Source organism: Medicago sativa, chromosome 6 (genome assembly GCF_051527215.1).
Source record: "Medicago sativa cultivar Bolivia chromosome 6, Bolivia_mono, whole genome shotgun sequence".
Taxonomy (NCBI): Eukaryota; Viridiplantae; Streptophyta; class Magnoliopsida; order Fabales; family Fabaceae; genus Medicago; species Medicago sativa.
Genome location: NC_140754.1, coordinates 54416848 through 54433292, shown reverse-complemented (window position 1 = coordinate 54433292; position 16445 = coordinate 54416848). Strand labels below are relative to the sequence as shown.

The window sequence follows — 16445 nt, the reverse complement described above, 5'->3', positions numbered from 1 at the left end:
ATTTGGGAAAAAAAAATTTCGAAGGAAAAAACAAAAAAAATAAGCCATGGGTATTTTCGTCAATTCCCCTGCCATTTTTGTAAACTGCTGACGTGGCAGTGATTAAACTGGGTCAAAGGACGAATTTTTAACTGATTAAACTTTGCAGGGGCAAAAAAAAAGGATTGACGATTGCAGGGACGAAATTTTAAGCGGAGCCCTATTTGCAGGGACGAATCACATATTTAAGCCTAAAAAAAATAAAAAATCAACCATTGATGCCACTCTAATATTGAAATGAACATAACAACAACTCATGGCTTTTGATTAAAATTAAAGTGATAGTTAGAACATTGAATGGTCCACCTTTATTTGTATAGTTGTTGACAAAATAAATAAATCACAGAAGTTGCATAGTTGTCATCAAAATAACCAATTATATAATGAGAGGTCATCTTACCTAGTGTTTCCATTATAGTAGACCTCTAATAACCATTTCACGAAGAAGTTTCTCCGCCTTTTCGTTCTCGTCATTATGAAAGAGGGCATGGATGATAGTTTCATAAGTTACAACATCAGGAATGATACCATTGTCCTCCATTTTTGATAACAAGACCTTTGCTTCATCAAACAAGCCTTCTTTACAAAGTCCATTGATCATAATATTATACGTCCGAACATTTACACTATAACCCATAATCAAAATATTCTGAAAAACATCTTGTGCATTATTAAGTCGTCCTCCTTTACATAGTCCATCAATAAGTATATTGTATGTGTACATACTTGGTTGAATGCCCCGGTCTTTAATTTTCTTAACTAATGCAATAGCTTTCTCAATATTATAGTTTTTGCAGAAAACATCTATCAAAGAATTGTAAGTGACTATGTCAGCTGGTATACCATTATTATGCATCTCATCAACAAGCTCCCAAGCATAGGGGATTCTCCCTACTTTGCACAAACCATCAATGAGAGAATTGTAAGTAACCGTATTAGGAGCAATTCCTCTGCAACACATTTCATCAAAGAGACTTAAGGCTTCATCGACCATTTTAATCTTACAGAATCCATTAATAATAATATTATAGCTATGAGCATTAGGAGCCACTCTCATTCGAGAAATAATGCTTAACACATGTTTGGCCTTATTGAATTCATTAAATAGGCAATATCCATCCATTAATGAATTGTAAGTAGCAACATTTGGTATCGCATCCTCTTTCATCATCATGGCTAATAGAGTCTTGGCTCCTTTCACATTTCCTTCCTTACAAAGAGCATCAACCAATATATTAAAGGTATAAACATCTGGGTTGATGTTTTTCAATACCATTTCACGAAACAAACCAAATGCTTCTTTCAATTGACCAACAATGCAAAATCCATGGATTAGAGAATTGAAAGTGACAACAGTAGGAGAAATTCTCTTTGTAACCATTTCAAAATATAACTCATAGGCATCATTTACAAACTTCTCTTTACAAAAACCATCAATGATTGTGCTATACATTAGTGCATCGGGGTTGACCAATTTGCTTTCAATTCGTCTCATCAACTATGCAGCTCTTGTTTCTCCCATTTTACACAATCCATTGATCAAGGTTCCATAGCTAACTTTGTCCAAGTGAAAACCATGAGAAAGCACATGGTCATGAAAGTGTAGAGCTTCCTTGACCTTACCATTAAGACACAAGCCTTTGATGAGTGTATTCAAGGTAATGGTATCCGGCTGATAACCCATCTTGAGAATCCTGGCGGAAATAGAAAAAGAGAAATTCATTTGACCTAAGTGGCATTAACAATTAACCAAGATGGTCAGAGTAAATAAATTAGGCTTAATTTCGTCGAATTGCATTTGTCGGAAAAAGGAAATAACAGTGTTGTAATGGGTCTTAGTCTTAATAAGAGAAGTTAATATCTTATTGAATTCAAGAATGGATGGAGTATGACGCATTCGGAGCATTCGATTGAACGACAAAACAACGTTATCAACATCAAAATGATTGTTAACGATTAATCTAGAGTGAGAGTAATGATAAAGGCTTAACCCTAAGGGTGAAAGTGAATTTGAATGATTTAATAAAGAAGAATAAAAGGAAATGGTATTAGAAGAAGAAAGAAACCTGAACCTTCCAAACGACATTGGAGCGGCGGTTGATGGAGATTGGAACCTGAAAAAACTGTGTCTCGTAGTAAGAATGAAGTGATTTTGTACTCTTTATGAGTACAAACTATTAACACTTTTATTTTATTAAAAACTTTTATTTTATTTTTTGAAAGTAAAAAAAAACAAATAAAATAAATGTAATGTTAATGAGTGTCTTAATGACATTTTTTAAGGATTTTTTCTCAATGATTAATTTTTAAATTCGGAATTCTTAAAGAGTGCATTTAGAGTACTCACACTATTTAGCAAGACCCATAAAATTAATATGTATGTTTTATTTTATTTATTCATCATGTAACTTGTTTGTGTATTTATTTCAGAGGATGTGAATGTTTTGGGATAAATATGTTTTTTACCCTTATAAATATTCAAACTTTTCATTTTACTTATCCTAAAAGTTTAATTCGACTTTTAGTCCTCAAAAGTTTTTTGTCCAGACTTATTATCTTTGCTATCATGTGAGTTTGGTTGCTGCTTCTAAGTTAGTCATGTGTACCTTTTAGATTTTCAAATGGATTGAAAATTTAGAATATTATTTTTAAACATATATTTAAAAAAATATAACAATCTCTCCAAAAAGAATTATAATTGGTAGTGTCCAGGTTCGAACTCCGGACCTAGCATATATATATATATATATATATATATATATATATATATACTATGAGAATAGCTATCTTATATGAGAATGGTGAGAATACTTGTGAACCTTTAGATCAAACATAAATGGTTCAGATTAAAAAACATCACTTTAAACAACCCATGTGACTCATATCAATTCACGTTCATCTTCTCCAACCCACTAGTTTTTCCACTGCCATTTATTTCACTTCCGCCATTAACCTGTGCAGCGAGATTCAATGGGCTATGGCTTCAATTGACAACAAACAGGAAACAAAATTAGGGACTAGTTGGTTGTGGGTTTCTTTTTCAAATTCATCTGCAATTTCAATTTTATAAAATACATACAATTAAGAATTTATGGTCACAAAGCGATAACATCAATGGAGGAATTTTCTCAATAATGTCTTGAATTGCCGTTAATTTCCCAAAGATGTAGATCAAAAGAATAAACAAAGTGGAGATTTGAGATATGATTTCAAGTACAGATCAAGTGCGTGAAATTAGATTAGGAAATGAAATGGTAATATTTCTCAAAAAAATCAATTTTATGGCAGTGGAATAGACATGTCGAACAAATTGAAATGGAGATAAAAAAATCCATACCCAGAGAACAAACAAATTGAGGATGGCGGATTGGAGAAGATGGGGAGTGGAAAGGGTTCATGAGAAATGATAGAATGTGATGAGCCACATGTGAGACTTTTTAATCTCAACCATTCCTTGTGATGAGGATCATTCTCACCATTCTCATATAAGTTAGTCATTCTCATAGTATACATCCTCTATATATATATATATATATATATATATATATATATATATATATATATATATATATATATATATATATATATATATATATTATCGCGGTGATTTTTGGATATCAAACTATTAATTAGTTTTGAATCGCAAATCTTAAGTCCACCACTGATCTTTTATTTTTCCGAGGGAAAGGGTAGAAGTTCGAAAAAAACCTTTTTTAAGAGATCAATGTTCGGGGTTGGTTACGCAAAGGGAAGGTTTTAAGCACCGTAAACGTCTATGATATTACATAGGAACCTCTTGTTTTTAATTATCTTGTGCTAAATTATTACTTTTTTGTAAAAAGGCCTAAAAAGTCTAAGTGTAAAAATGAAAAAAAGAAAATATTTTTGTTGTTTTGTTGATTTGGAAAGACAAAGTATTTTGCCTACATACCCGAATGGGATCAAAACCAATGTAGTTCGGGGTAACAATTCGAATGATTGGTTAAGGTTAATTTTAAGGTTTTGAAAAAAGTTTTTAGAAGAGATAAGAAGCCGAAATGGCATAGAAGAATAAAAATGTGAAGTTGATTGATTTTAATTAAAGAAAGAACCAAATCTAAATATGATTAAGATTCATTGAAGTTTGATTGGAAAAAAAACAAAGGGAGTCACTTGGGTTAAAATCCAAGGTTTGTTAATAAAAATATTTGAGTTTTACATATTTGAATGTTTTTGAAGATTTTGATTATTCTAAACTAAAATGAGCTAATTAAAGTCTAAAAAGAAACTAGGCGGAATAAAATAAAGCGCAGAAGGTTTTGAAAAGGATGTTGGATCCAAAGTAAATATCTCATTTCCTTGGAATTAATCTAAAATTACTAGTTGTTTGATTTTAAAGTCCTTGATTTGTCCATAATTTAATCCTAATTTGTCCCTAATTGATTTGTCCATAATTTAATCCTAAAACCCCTAATTTGTCCCTAATCGAAGTGTACAAATAGATTCAGGCCCTGTCAAATTTAGTGCATCAGCTGAATCAATCACATAAACTAAGATCAAGACATTCTTAAAATTTCAAAGAAATTTTTTTTTTACTTTTAACCAGATACTTCTCACCTCAATTTTCATATTTAGGGACATAAAATATTCTAAAGTGATATACATCACTACCCAATTTCAGTGAATGTGATGGAATTAATGGAAGAAATAGATCAGTAATAGAAAACAAAGAGTATATCATTTCCGAAAATCAAATAAAATTACAGAAGAATAAATATCCTACTGTACACAGAAGTCTCAATGCTCTTTGTTGTTAACAATACTAATTTTTTCAATAGATAATAGGTAACAAAGTAATTAATAAGGCCTTGTTTATTTAATTAGCAATTGTAAACTTTTTTTCCTCCTGGATATGGCAACATCAGCATGAAGCAATTAAAACCTTGAAAACAATAGATTGAATAGTCGGACCAAAAGAGTTCTAAGGGTTGAGACAGAAAAACCAGAGAATGAAAAGGTGAAATCTGAATAAGCATTCATGTAGTTTGTAACACCCATACCAGACGTATCTAGAAAGTCTGGCACGTGCGTTAATATTAGTACTGGATACATTAAAATATACAACAAATAAAAACTTCGAATGAATAATATTTACATAAGGTTACGTTCGTATAAATCATAATACAATACAACTCAACCATACATAAAAATACATTCTTGATGTCCATAATGCCCTGCAGCTTTACGAACGAACTCTTGAAGTAATATCCATCCGGCTCCGTACATACATAATCATCCTGCTTATCTGAAAAAAAAAATAAGGATTGGGATGAGACATAATGTCTCAGTGAGTTCCCCTAAGAATACACGCTAAGTATCGAGGCCTAAGCATAACATAATCATGACACGATTCTAAACCGGACGATTAGGGGAAACCTAAGACCGTCATCGGTATCATATTCTTTACTTGTTCTATACATAACTTGAACTTATCTTATAACATCTCATGCTCTTATACATAACATATCGTACATGAATACATTCTTAAACATAATCATAGCCATAGCTTGCATAAACGTATCTAAGTTCATTTATGTTAGCGTTGAACAAACATTATTATCTTGGTTCATTTTACGGATAGTCCCGGGTGGAGTAACCCCGAGATCAATCCCATACATGACCGATGTACGTACATCAGACTCCCTCGGTGTCGTGCGGGTCCCTTGCGGCTTAAACCGTTCCCCTTAGGTCGAGAACCTCCCGTATCCCCCTGGCGTGGATAACAAGAGACACGAGCACCTACGTCTTGTTACTCAGTGACATGCGGGTCCCTTACGGCTTGAATCGTTCACATAATGAGAACCCCTTGTATCCCCCTGATGTGGATATCAAGAGACATGTCACCTACACTTATTAGTCATGGTCTTGTCGTGCATTTAAGTTAAACATAATCTTACATACATGTTTACCTCGGAACCTTGATCGATCCGATTATTGGTAACCTATACTTGTTCATAAATATACCTAATCATGGTGGAGAGACTAACTAGTCAAACCACGACTTACGTACTTGCTAAATCATACTAGCTCTTGTGCGAAGAGATTACACTTCGCGTCTTATCATTCTAGGGATTTTTGCTATAATCTAGTTCTCGACTAGCTAAGCCGAGGCTCTACATACATTCCCTTGATTAGTTCATTGCTACCCCATCATGCTTAAATTCTCTTGAGCCATCCTTGTAATTCATGCTAACATTGCCATGATTAATGATGCAAGGATCAATTGACGAGTGGTGCAAATTTCCAATAGTTACTAAAGACCGGACGTGCCGAAAACCCAAATTCCAAGCCGTCTATAAGTTCTTAAGATTTGATAAAACCATATTTGTTTCAGTAGAAAAACAAGTGAAAACAGTACAAGAATACACCGAAACGATCGCTACGGACCCCCACGCGACTGCCCCCAAGCACCCGAGCGCAGAACAACGCGAACGTTGTCCTGTCTGGGGCGCCTGGCGCCAGAGGGAGGGCGCCTAGCGCTGGCTCCCTGACTTGTGGGCGCCTAGCACCCTTGTTCAGGCGCAGCGCTGCAAATTCTGCGTTTTCGCGTGTTCCGGCCGCGGGTTTTCGCCATTTTCGACCCAAAACTCGTCCAATTCGACCCTATAATGCACCAAATACACCCAACAACATATATAGACTTATTTAAACATAACTCATGGCAATTTTAACATATAATCACCTAGGATTGGCTTGGGGTACTAAAGTTCCATAAACACTAACTAACATAAATCATGATTTTTCCTACAAGATTAATCAATCCCAAAGGTGGGTAATCTATCTATGGAACTCACATAGCTTGTTCCTTGTGTTTGCCTCAAGCTTAAGCTTCCAAAGATCAAACTCTAACTCTTGCTTCATCCATGGTTCTTAGCTTAACAATCAATCCAAGCTTTCTAGTTGTTACTTGAAGGAGAAGAAGAAGATCATGATGCTTGCTACATCCCCAACCAAAGGATCCTTGAGAAAGTTTGAGTGAATTGGAAGAGAGGAAGGGCGATGGCCTAGAGAGAAGGAGGAGAAAACTCTTTCTCTCAACCCTAGAGAGAGAAAGACAAGTGAAGAATGAATATTTTGAGCCAAAATCACTTAAATATCCCTTTTGCGAGCAATTACCATTATGCCCTTGCCTTAAGCGTGTTTGATTGACTCTGATACATAAGTCCATACTTAACTGATACCGCATAATATTAACTTCCCTTGTACTTAACATTTTCCATTATACTTACTTTCCATGAACTTTCGTCCTGTGATACATTTAACAGGTAAAATTTCCATTAGTTGACGAGCGGGATGTTACATAGTTACTTCACATCTATTTATGGTAGAGTTGTTACATAGCTAATTGTTACCGACAACCGCAATGAATGACGGAAAAGAGTTAGTTAGAGATGTTGCAACTAAGTGACTGAAGTTGATTTGTTTGCAGTAATAAAATATACATAGAAATAAAATTTAGGCTTAATTGTTGTTTTGGTCAAAGCCAAACTAGCTTTTAACTTTATCAATACAAAAATACACATAAAGCATGTATAGAACAAAGTATGATTGCAATCAATTTCAATTTTATGAGATTTTTAATATTGTGCCAAATTAATTATGTAAAAACATCTATCTTAAAGTCTTTATCTTGATTTTTTTAATTAACTAATGTGTAACAGAACATACCTTTTCCCTTTATGAATAACCAATCAATATGAAGCGATCTATGGGTTCAACATGTGGCAGATGATGTACATACCAATTCTACACATCAGAAAATTGCATTAGAATTACAAGCATTCTCTTCAACCAACAACGATTTTGAAATAAAAAATCAATAATGAACCAAAACAATTTAGGCGAACATCGGCATTTTGAGTCTTCAAGAGAACATCTGCCAACATGTACAAAAGCTTTGAAGCTGGTGTCGTTGTTTCGAGGGTAAAATCAGAAGTTGAAAAACTTTATCGTAAAGAAGGGAAGAAGGTTGAAAGTGCTTTTGGTGATACAAATTTTCAAGTTTTGAAAAAACATGGTAGCAATTTGGTTGAACGAGCAGGGAAGCTTGACCCTGTTATTGGACGTGATCAAGAGATAGAAAGGCTTGTCGTGATTTTATCAAAAAGAAAATAAGAACAATCCTATTCTTGTAGGGGAGCCAGGTGTTGGAAAAGCTGCTCTTGAAAATGAAGGGTTGGCTAAAAGGATAGGTAAAGTTAAAAAAGATCTTGAAAATGGTACAACAGATCTTGAAAATCTTGCTAATGCAAGGATATTTGCTTTAGATATGGGCGCATTAGTTGCTGGTGCTAAGAGAAGGGGAGATTTTGAAGAGAGGTTGAGGGAAGTTTTGAAAGAAGTGGAAGAAGCTGAAGGAAGGGTAATTCTTTTCATCAATGAAATCCATCTTGTTCTTGGTGCAGGTAGAATTGGAGGATCGATGGATGCTACTAATCTTCTCAAACCAATGCTTGATCGTGGTGGATATCTTAGATGCATTGGCGCAACAACAATTAAAGAAAACAAGAAGTATGTTGAAAAAGATGCAGCATTTGAGAGGAGGTTTGTACAGATTAATGTGGCTGAACCTAGTGTTTCAAATACCATTAGTATTCTTCATTGAATAAAAGAGATATACGAGGATCAACATGGTGTTATAATTCAGGACAGTGCTATTGTTGCTGCAGCTCAATTGTCTAGTCGATACATACCTATTTGTATGTTTTTTTTAATTTATTTACTTTCATTTTTCTTTTCTAATTCTCAAAACTGAAGAAAAAAGCATCCTTTTGTTTTATAATAAAAGCGGCCTAAAACCCAAAAAAAATGAGACTAGAAACATCGGGAGAAAGCAACCCCCCAAAATATTATTTTGGGTATATATTTTTTATAAGAATAAAATGTGGGAAAAAGGTTGTAGAAATGATAAGAAATATTTGTTGATGTTTCTTTCAAGTTTATTAAGAGATTGTGAGGAAAGTTTTTTATTTCCAAGAAAAAAGTGTGGGAAAAAAAGGTTTTATAAAGAATAGTGACAAAAGAATTTAAACAATAAGTTTCTTATATGGCAGTTGGAGTTTGGCTCTATTTAGATTAAGTCATAAGTTTGTGGTTATTTTATAAGCTCAAAATTGATAGTATAGTTAAATGATGGATTTATAGATAAAAGTTAAATTTAGTTTTTGCAGCTCATAAGTTTTTAAAAAACGTATTCAATTCAACAATTCAACAAAACTCTAGTGCTGCATCAACATAAAAAGATTAAAGGCTTCTTTACATGAATAAAATTTAGTTTTAATCTTAGGCAGATAGAGGAAAGTAGCATACAAATTAAGTCTTTAAATTTTAAATTCAATCTAAAAATATGTTCACTTGGGAATAAGTTACATATTCCTTAGGTACAAGCATTGCAAATTTTGGTTCATATTCCTTTCAGAGACAAGCTAAAATGGCATGTGTGAATTCGATAAAAGATTTAGTACTTGAAGGCACATCTTGACTGCCTGATCTACAATTCAGATTTGGAATTGACTGTGATAAAAGTAACGGGACTTTGATTGCTTCAGCAAACAGATTAACCAGAGTTGATCCCTTGGCTCCATATTCTATTTCTTTAGAATTAACTTCAATTGAAGACATGTTACCGATATCATACGTAGATTCTTCCCTAGGCAACTGTCATTTGAGTCAGCATTCTCAAAACTGCTGATGAATTGGGAAACGACTCATCCCGCTTAAGTCCGGGGCCGGCCTGGCTCCGCCACTGTTACTGGGCCACGTTGTGGGTGTTACATCTATCGTTTATGGTGTTCGTTTGTTAGAATTGTTTAGGATTAGATCCTGTGTTGTTCTTCACCGTGTTGTTCTTCTTTGACGTATTACCCGTTAGGGTTGATTCACATGGATTGATTGGGTAAGGTTTTATGTCCCCCAGTTTTTATGTAATTTTTTCTCTTTTTTTAATAATATATATGAGCAATTGGCAAAAAATTAGAGTAGGGCACCAACTTAGTTGAGTGCCACTCTTCTTATGTCGTTTTGCTCTTAGCTTATAAAAAAAAAAAAAAAACATGGTTGGGTTAGGGGCATTTAGTGTCCTATTTTGGTAAAAATTTCAACCTTGACATTTGATTATCCAATATTTCCCCATGTAAAAAGTTAAAATAGGCATGTAAAATTTTGGGAATAGGAATAGTTTAAAAAATTGAGTAGTGTTTTTTTTATATTCTTTTTTTTGCAAAACTTTTATTTATATATTATTGGTAGATATTTGACCAAGCTTGTATTCCTCTCAAAGCCACGTTCTCATTTTTGTAGCCTATTACTGTGCTTTGTTTGCTTAATAAGTCAGTCAAATCTTACCTTATTTTCTCAACTAAAAAATCGGTTAATCCATGTGGGCTGTGGCATAATATGAAGCCTTTCACTTAGAGATCAGCAGTATACTAACCTAAATTGAAATAGTTCCACTCCTAATGAAATTGGGTTCATGTGTCCCAAGTTTCATCTCATGTTCCATTTTCATTCGAGTTGTGTATGTCGGTGGCCAAGTTATACATCAATGTTAAGGCAGATAAGTATATTTGATCTCTCTTGTTTATTCTCATTAACATTCAATTGATGCTTATATTTATATGATGATTTCTATTTGGAGATAATTCTATGCCTAATTTATACTACAATATTATGGATTTATTTCACTAATTTGATGGCTGCAATTGCTACAGTTTGCTGGACTGCCGTGAATTGGGAAACGTTCGTTGGAACCATTTGATCTCTCTTATGGTCTAAATTCGACAGAAGGATCTTTGCTTGCAGCTTGAGTCAAAAGGTAACAATTTGCTATTTTGATAAACATGTATGCTTTTACTTGTGTTTGCTTATATTAATATGCAAATATTTCTGATTCTGGCTGCAATGTTTCTGATTCTGTGAGTTAATTAAGACTTTCTTTCTCACTATTCTAATTCTTAATTAGGCTCTGTAATTATGTATAGTAAATAGTTTTTGTGTTTGTATAATGTGAGAGAGAGACCAGAGACCATACTCATTAACAACACTTTAACTAAATGATAAGAAAACCAAATTGGAAAGACCCGTATAAGCAAGTTTACCTCGTCACTTCCAATAAATTTATAGCAAGTTTTAATTTTCAATTTTCTTTTGTTGTTTCTGAATTTGTGTGAAAGAGACAAGATTGTATATGTAAATGATGTATCACTATTTGTACACAGAAAATGGAAGAAGCCATTTATAAGGCAAAATTTCAAAGATGGATAATGTAGAGAATAATAACATTGTGTCTTTTTGAGCTTGTATCAATTTATAAGGCAAAATTTAACAATTTAATTTCTAATTTGAAGTATATATAAATTCATAAAGATTAAATTGTTAAATTATTAATCTAATAATATTTTAAGACTGTTATTCAAACAAATTTATGTATTAAGATCGTACCAATGATATGTCATATAAAAATGTAATTTGAAACATGCGACGTCAACGTCTATGGAAAAGCAGGATTAAAACTGGTGACAGTTACTTGGACCTGATACCGATTTTTAAAAAAAAATTTAGACAGAGAAAAATTTGAAATAAAATTTTAGACACTATAATAAAATTTGATATTATATAAGGGACCAGAAATATAATGTCACTAAATTGTATCCAAAATAAATGCAAAAAAACACCATTTTGTTTTAAATCACTTTTATTAAATTAAAAGAGACAATAATAAAAACAAACTTATATTAACTACCAAATATATAGTACGTTTTAATTTCTGTTTTTAGGGAAGTACGTTTTAATAACTTTTTTTTAGAGACTTTTTAATAACTTTTGTTAATTCTATATATAAAATATTTATAAATTGTTTGAAAATCTTAATTCTATATATCAAAACAAACGTATTTTTTTTGGTTAAAAAAAAAACAAATGTATTTTCTAAATCTTAAAAATTGAAAATGAAAACAGTTAAAAAAATGAAAATAGAATATGAAAATGCAAACCAAACAGCTAGTAACACAACTAGACCAAGTCAAATTAATCACAATTAATAACTTATTATCATGTGTTTGTTTTAATTCTATATTCTAGTTAGTTTTTTGTTGCTCAGTCAAGGAATTTGATAGCTTATTTGTTTCCTTGGCTTTTACTGAACGTGTTGAACCGTGTACCATTTTATTGGCTTCGTAAATGCCTTATATATATGAAACAGTCTTCTTAATTGTCAGGAAGTACATGTTCTACGGAACATACAATAATCAGTAGCCTACAATGAACTTAGTGTTACAAAACTATATATAAGTATTGTGCTTTTGTTCCAATAATTTTATGGGTCAAATTCTTGTTTTTTTCATGTATGGATAGCCTCGGCATGATTAACATCGAAAAACTGTTGTATTTTGACGGGAGTTGCAAAATAACTCAGATCATTTTTAGTTCAGTCACTATTATTGTTTCTCGGTTTTGTGTTTTGATTTTGCAGGTTTATTTTCCTCCGTCCTCCGCACCAACAATCTAAGGAATTATAGCTAGAGACGATTCTACAAGTTTGTCTACTGAAGAGTCAGAGCTTGCAAAACGAAGGTGTTTTGATGTATGGAACTATGCAACGTGATTACAATGGTCCATGTCTTGGTCTCCTCAATAATACCATATTGTAATTTACTCTTGTGTTTCGATAGAAACAGGTTAGGCTTCTCTATCCTCTTTATTTCTTTTTTTCTTCGGTGATTAACTCTTGGTCGTTTTGAACTGGATCTACAAAGATAAATGGAAAATCGTGTGGTTTTTAGAGATAATGTAATTGGAACGTGCATATTCTTGTTTTGCATTTTGGATTTGATGATATCATCTATTAACTTCTTTTTTTTAAGGAATCATCTATTAACTTCTAACCAATCTTTTTCAATCTCTTTTTTATATCTACAATCTCCTTTTTCTCTCTACGTGCCCTATGTTTTGATGTTATTTCTATGGTTAACTTTTAATGGTTGAGGATTTGGTTCAATTTAGTTCATAAGGATTTTTAAGAAGAAAAAAAAATGAGATTCAAGTTTTGCTTATTTTATGTTGATTGATGAGAAGAAGATTATTGTCTGAAATTAGTGCATTACATTTGTTTATTTTGATGAAAAGAGAAGCTCAAAATTAGTTGGGCCAATTGATTGGCAACATAGTTACAACGCATTACATTTTTTTTTTTGAAGAATTACATCTAGGATTTATTTTTGAAAGATGTATTACATCTACCATGTTCATCCCAATATTTTGTCTTTAATTAAAATTTTGAAATAAGTGGGAGATCGTTGTATTTTTAGAGATATTTTTGAAATAAGTGAATGTTTTCCGGAACATACAAAAATCAATAGCCTACTATAAACTTAGTATTAGAAAATTATAAGTGTTGCTCTTTTGTTCCAATAATTTTAAGGGTTAAATTCTATCCTTTCTCGCGAATGCATAGCCTCGGTATGATTACTCGATAAAAACTGTTGTATATTGATGGGTGTTGCAAAATAACTCAGATAATTTTTACTTCAGTGATTATGTCACAATTGTTTTATTAGTTTTTTCTCTATAACCCTATGAAATTATAAGAACTTTTTTTTTTTTAATGTTAGTTGCTTAGGTTAGTTTGGACTTCTACATAATCACTTATGTAAAAAAGAAATATTGAAAGAATCTTATGATATAGAAGTTAGTTTAAACTTGGCCCTATGATTTGTTGGAATGACATCTAGTCAAGTATTTGGATGTAGGTCAGACAGATTACAGACCAACTATCTATGGAGGTATCACGCTAGACGGCTGAAGCCTTAGTAGCACTTCAGGAGGTATGTTACTTTTTTCATATGGTTCTATTATATTTTTAATATGTATTACAATACTTTTTAAATTATGAAGAATCTGGCAGTTATATTTTATAGTGTTGTGAATTCGATCTCAAAAGAATCACACCAATGAAAAACAATGATTATGTGTGGAGCAAAGGGAGTGGTAATCAATGAGCAAATTATCCTCAAGCAACAACAACAACAAAAAAAAAACAGATCTAAATCTATGTGTAAAGAAACACCACAAGCATAATCAAAGCAAACAAGATAAGAAAGCAAGAAAGAAAACAAACACACCAAGATGGTAACCCAATTCAGTCCAATATGACCTACAATGGGGGAGAGAGCAGCTCTCCAATCCACTAAGATGAAAGTGATACAAAGAGTTACAAGAGATTAGCTTAAAAGCTCACAAAAGAACAAGATCTAATTTCTACCCTTTTTCAAGTCACCCACACTCTCAATGAATCCTAAGACAAAATACAAAAGGAAGCTTTTTCGTCCTTCCAATGGTGAAGTCTCACTACCCAAGGTGATTACAATGTTACCCAAGCGAAGAGAACCTCACTACAAAGACACTCAATCTTAAAGTTACCTCCTTTGTAAACCAAGGTTTCTCTCTTGAAGCTCTCCCAAAAAACATGAAGAATGAAGTTTTTTATAGTGTTCAGAAAACGCGAAAATCGGCCACCGAAATCAGCAAATCGGCCCCCGATTTCACCTTCATACATAGTACGAACCCAGTCTTATCCTCAAAATCGGCCACCGATTTATACAAATCGGGGCCCGGAAAATTTCGAAAGGAAAGGCTGAATTAACACTCAAAATTGGCCACCTATTTCTACAGATCGGGGCACAATTTTTTACTCCTTCATACCTTCAATTTTAAGTAAATTTCAACATTTATCCACCTTGACTTCAAACAGGTGATGTTGTCAATTTAATCATCAACCGCCATGTTGCTCTCTCCAATGGAGGAATTACTTTTCAACAAACTTGATCAAGTCCAAGTAATGCTAGAACCTTGATCTAGGTAATGACTTGGTAAAGACATCCGCCGGATTCTCTTCCGATGCAACTTTCTCCAAAACAATCTCTTTCGATTCAACCATTTCTCTCACAAAGTGCAAACGAATGTCAATGTGCTTTGTCCTCTCATGATACACTTGGTGATTTTCCAAGTGAATGGCACTTTGGCTATCACTATGTATCTTCACACATTCTTGAGTAATTCCTAACTCGCCAATCATACATTTCAACCATATGGCCTCTTTCACCCCTTCAACAAGGGCAATATACTCCACTTGAGTTGTAGATAGTGCAACCACGAATTGTTGATTTTCCTTCCAACTAGTAGTCGTGCCATGAAGAGTAAACACAAAACCCGATAAAGATTTTCTTGTGTCCGCATTTCCCGCATAGTTCGCATCAACGTACCCCTACAAAGCGTCTTTCTCTTGAGCATTTCTTCTGTACTTCATACTGCCCATCAAAGACTCGTTCAAATACCTCAACACCCACTACAAAGCTTCCCAATGCACAATACCCGGATTTTCCATAAACAACCTCACAATGCTCACCGCATAAGTCAAGTCCGGTCTACTACAAACCATTCCATACATGATGCTTCCAACCCCACTTGAATAGGGAGTACTCTCCATCATCTTCTTCTCATCCTCGGAATGAGGACATTGTTTTATAGACAACTTTGTGTGGTGAGCCAAGGGAGTGCTCACGGTTTAAGAGTTTGACATTCTAAAACACTCCACCACCTTCTTCAAATAACTTAGTTGAGATAAGAAAAGTTCTCCTTTGTCACGATTCCTTAATATAACAATTCCAATGACTCTCTTTGCCAAACCAAGATCTTTCATCTCAAATTCACCATTTAACTTTTCTTTGAGCTTCACAATCTCAACCTTGCTAGAGCTTGCCATCAAGATATCATCCACATAAAAGAAGGTAGAGAATAACTTTCTCCTTCTTCTTTAACATGTACGCACAAGAATCATACCCACTTCTCATAAATTCGGTATTCAACAAAAACCCATCAAAGCGACGATACCATTGCCCAGGGCATTGCTTCAACCCATACAAAGATTTTTTAAAAAGACATACCTTAGACTTGTTTTCCACAAACCCATTTGGTTGCTCCATGTAGATTATCTCTTCAAGGTCACCATGTAAGAAAGCAGTTTTCACATCCATTTGTTCTAACTCATGATTGAATTGATTCACAATAGCCATAAGTATCCTTGAAGAACAATGTCGGTGAGAAGATCTCATTCTAGTCAATCCCCTCAACTTGAGTGAAACCCTTGGCCCCAAGTCTTGCTTTGTACCTAGGACCTTCAACTCCCGGAATACCTTCCCTTTTCTTGAAGATCCACTTGCATCCTACTACCCTTTGGTTTTTTGGTAGTTTCCCAAGTTTCCAAGTTTGGTTCTTCACCAATGAATCCATCTCTTCATTCACCGCTTTTAACCAAGTCTGCATAACCATATCTTCTAGGTGTCGTAATGGTCCTTCTTTCTTGAATAATATCA

General features: G+C 33.5%; 1 long non-coding RNA gene and 2 pseudogenes across 1 annotated transcript; 2 read left to right on the top strand and 1 right to left on the bottom strand.

Annotated features, from left to right (window-relative positions):
- Positions 1 to 377: 377 nt before the first annotated feature.
- Positions 378 to 1561, bottom strand: LOC146915713 (uncharacterized; annotated as a pseudogene).
- A 6401-nt stretch (positions 1562 to 7962) lies between these two features.
- On the top strand, positions 7963 to 8683 carry LOC146915712 (chaperone protein ClpB1 pseudogene; annotated as a pseudogene).
- A 2096-nt stretch (positions 8684 to 10779) lies between these two features.
- Positions 10780 to 15269, top strand: LOC146915711 (uncharacterized). The gene is made up of 3 exons (XR_015014724.1): positions 10780 to 10891; positions 12548 to 12752; positions 13824 to 15269. It is a non-coding gene; the product is annotated as an uncharacterized LOC146915711 (long non-coding RNA).
- The last annotated feature ends 1176 nt before the right edge of the window (positions 15270 to 16445 follow it).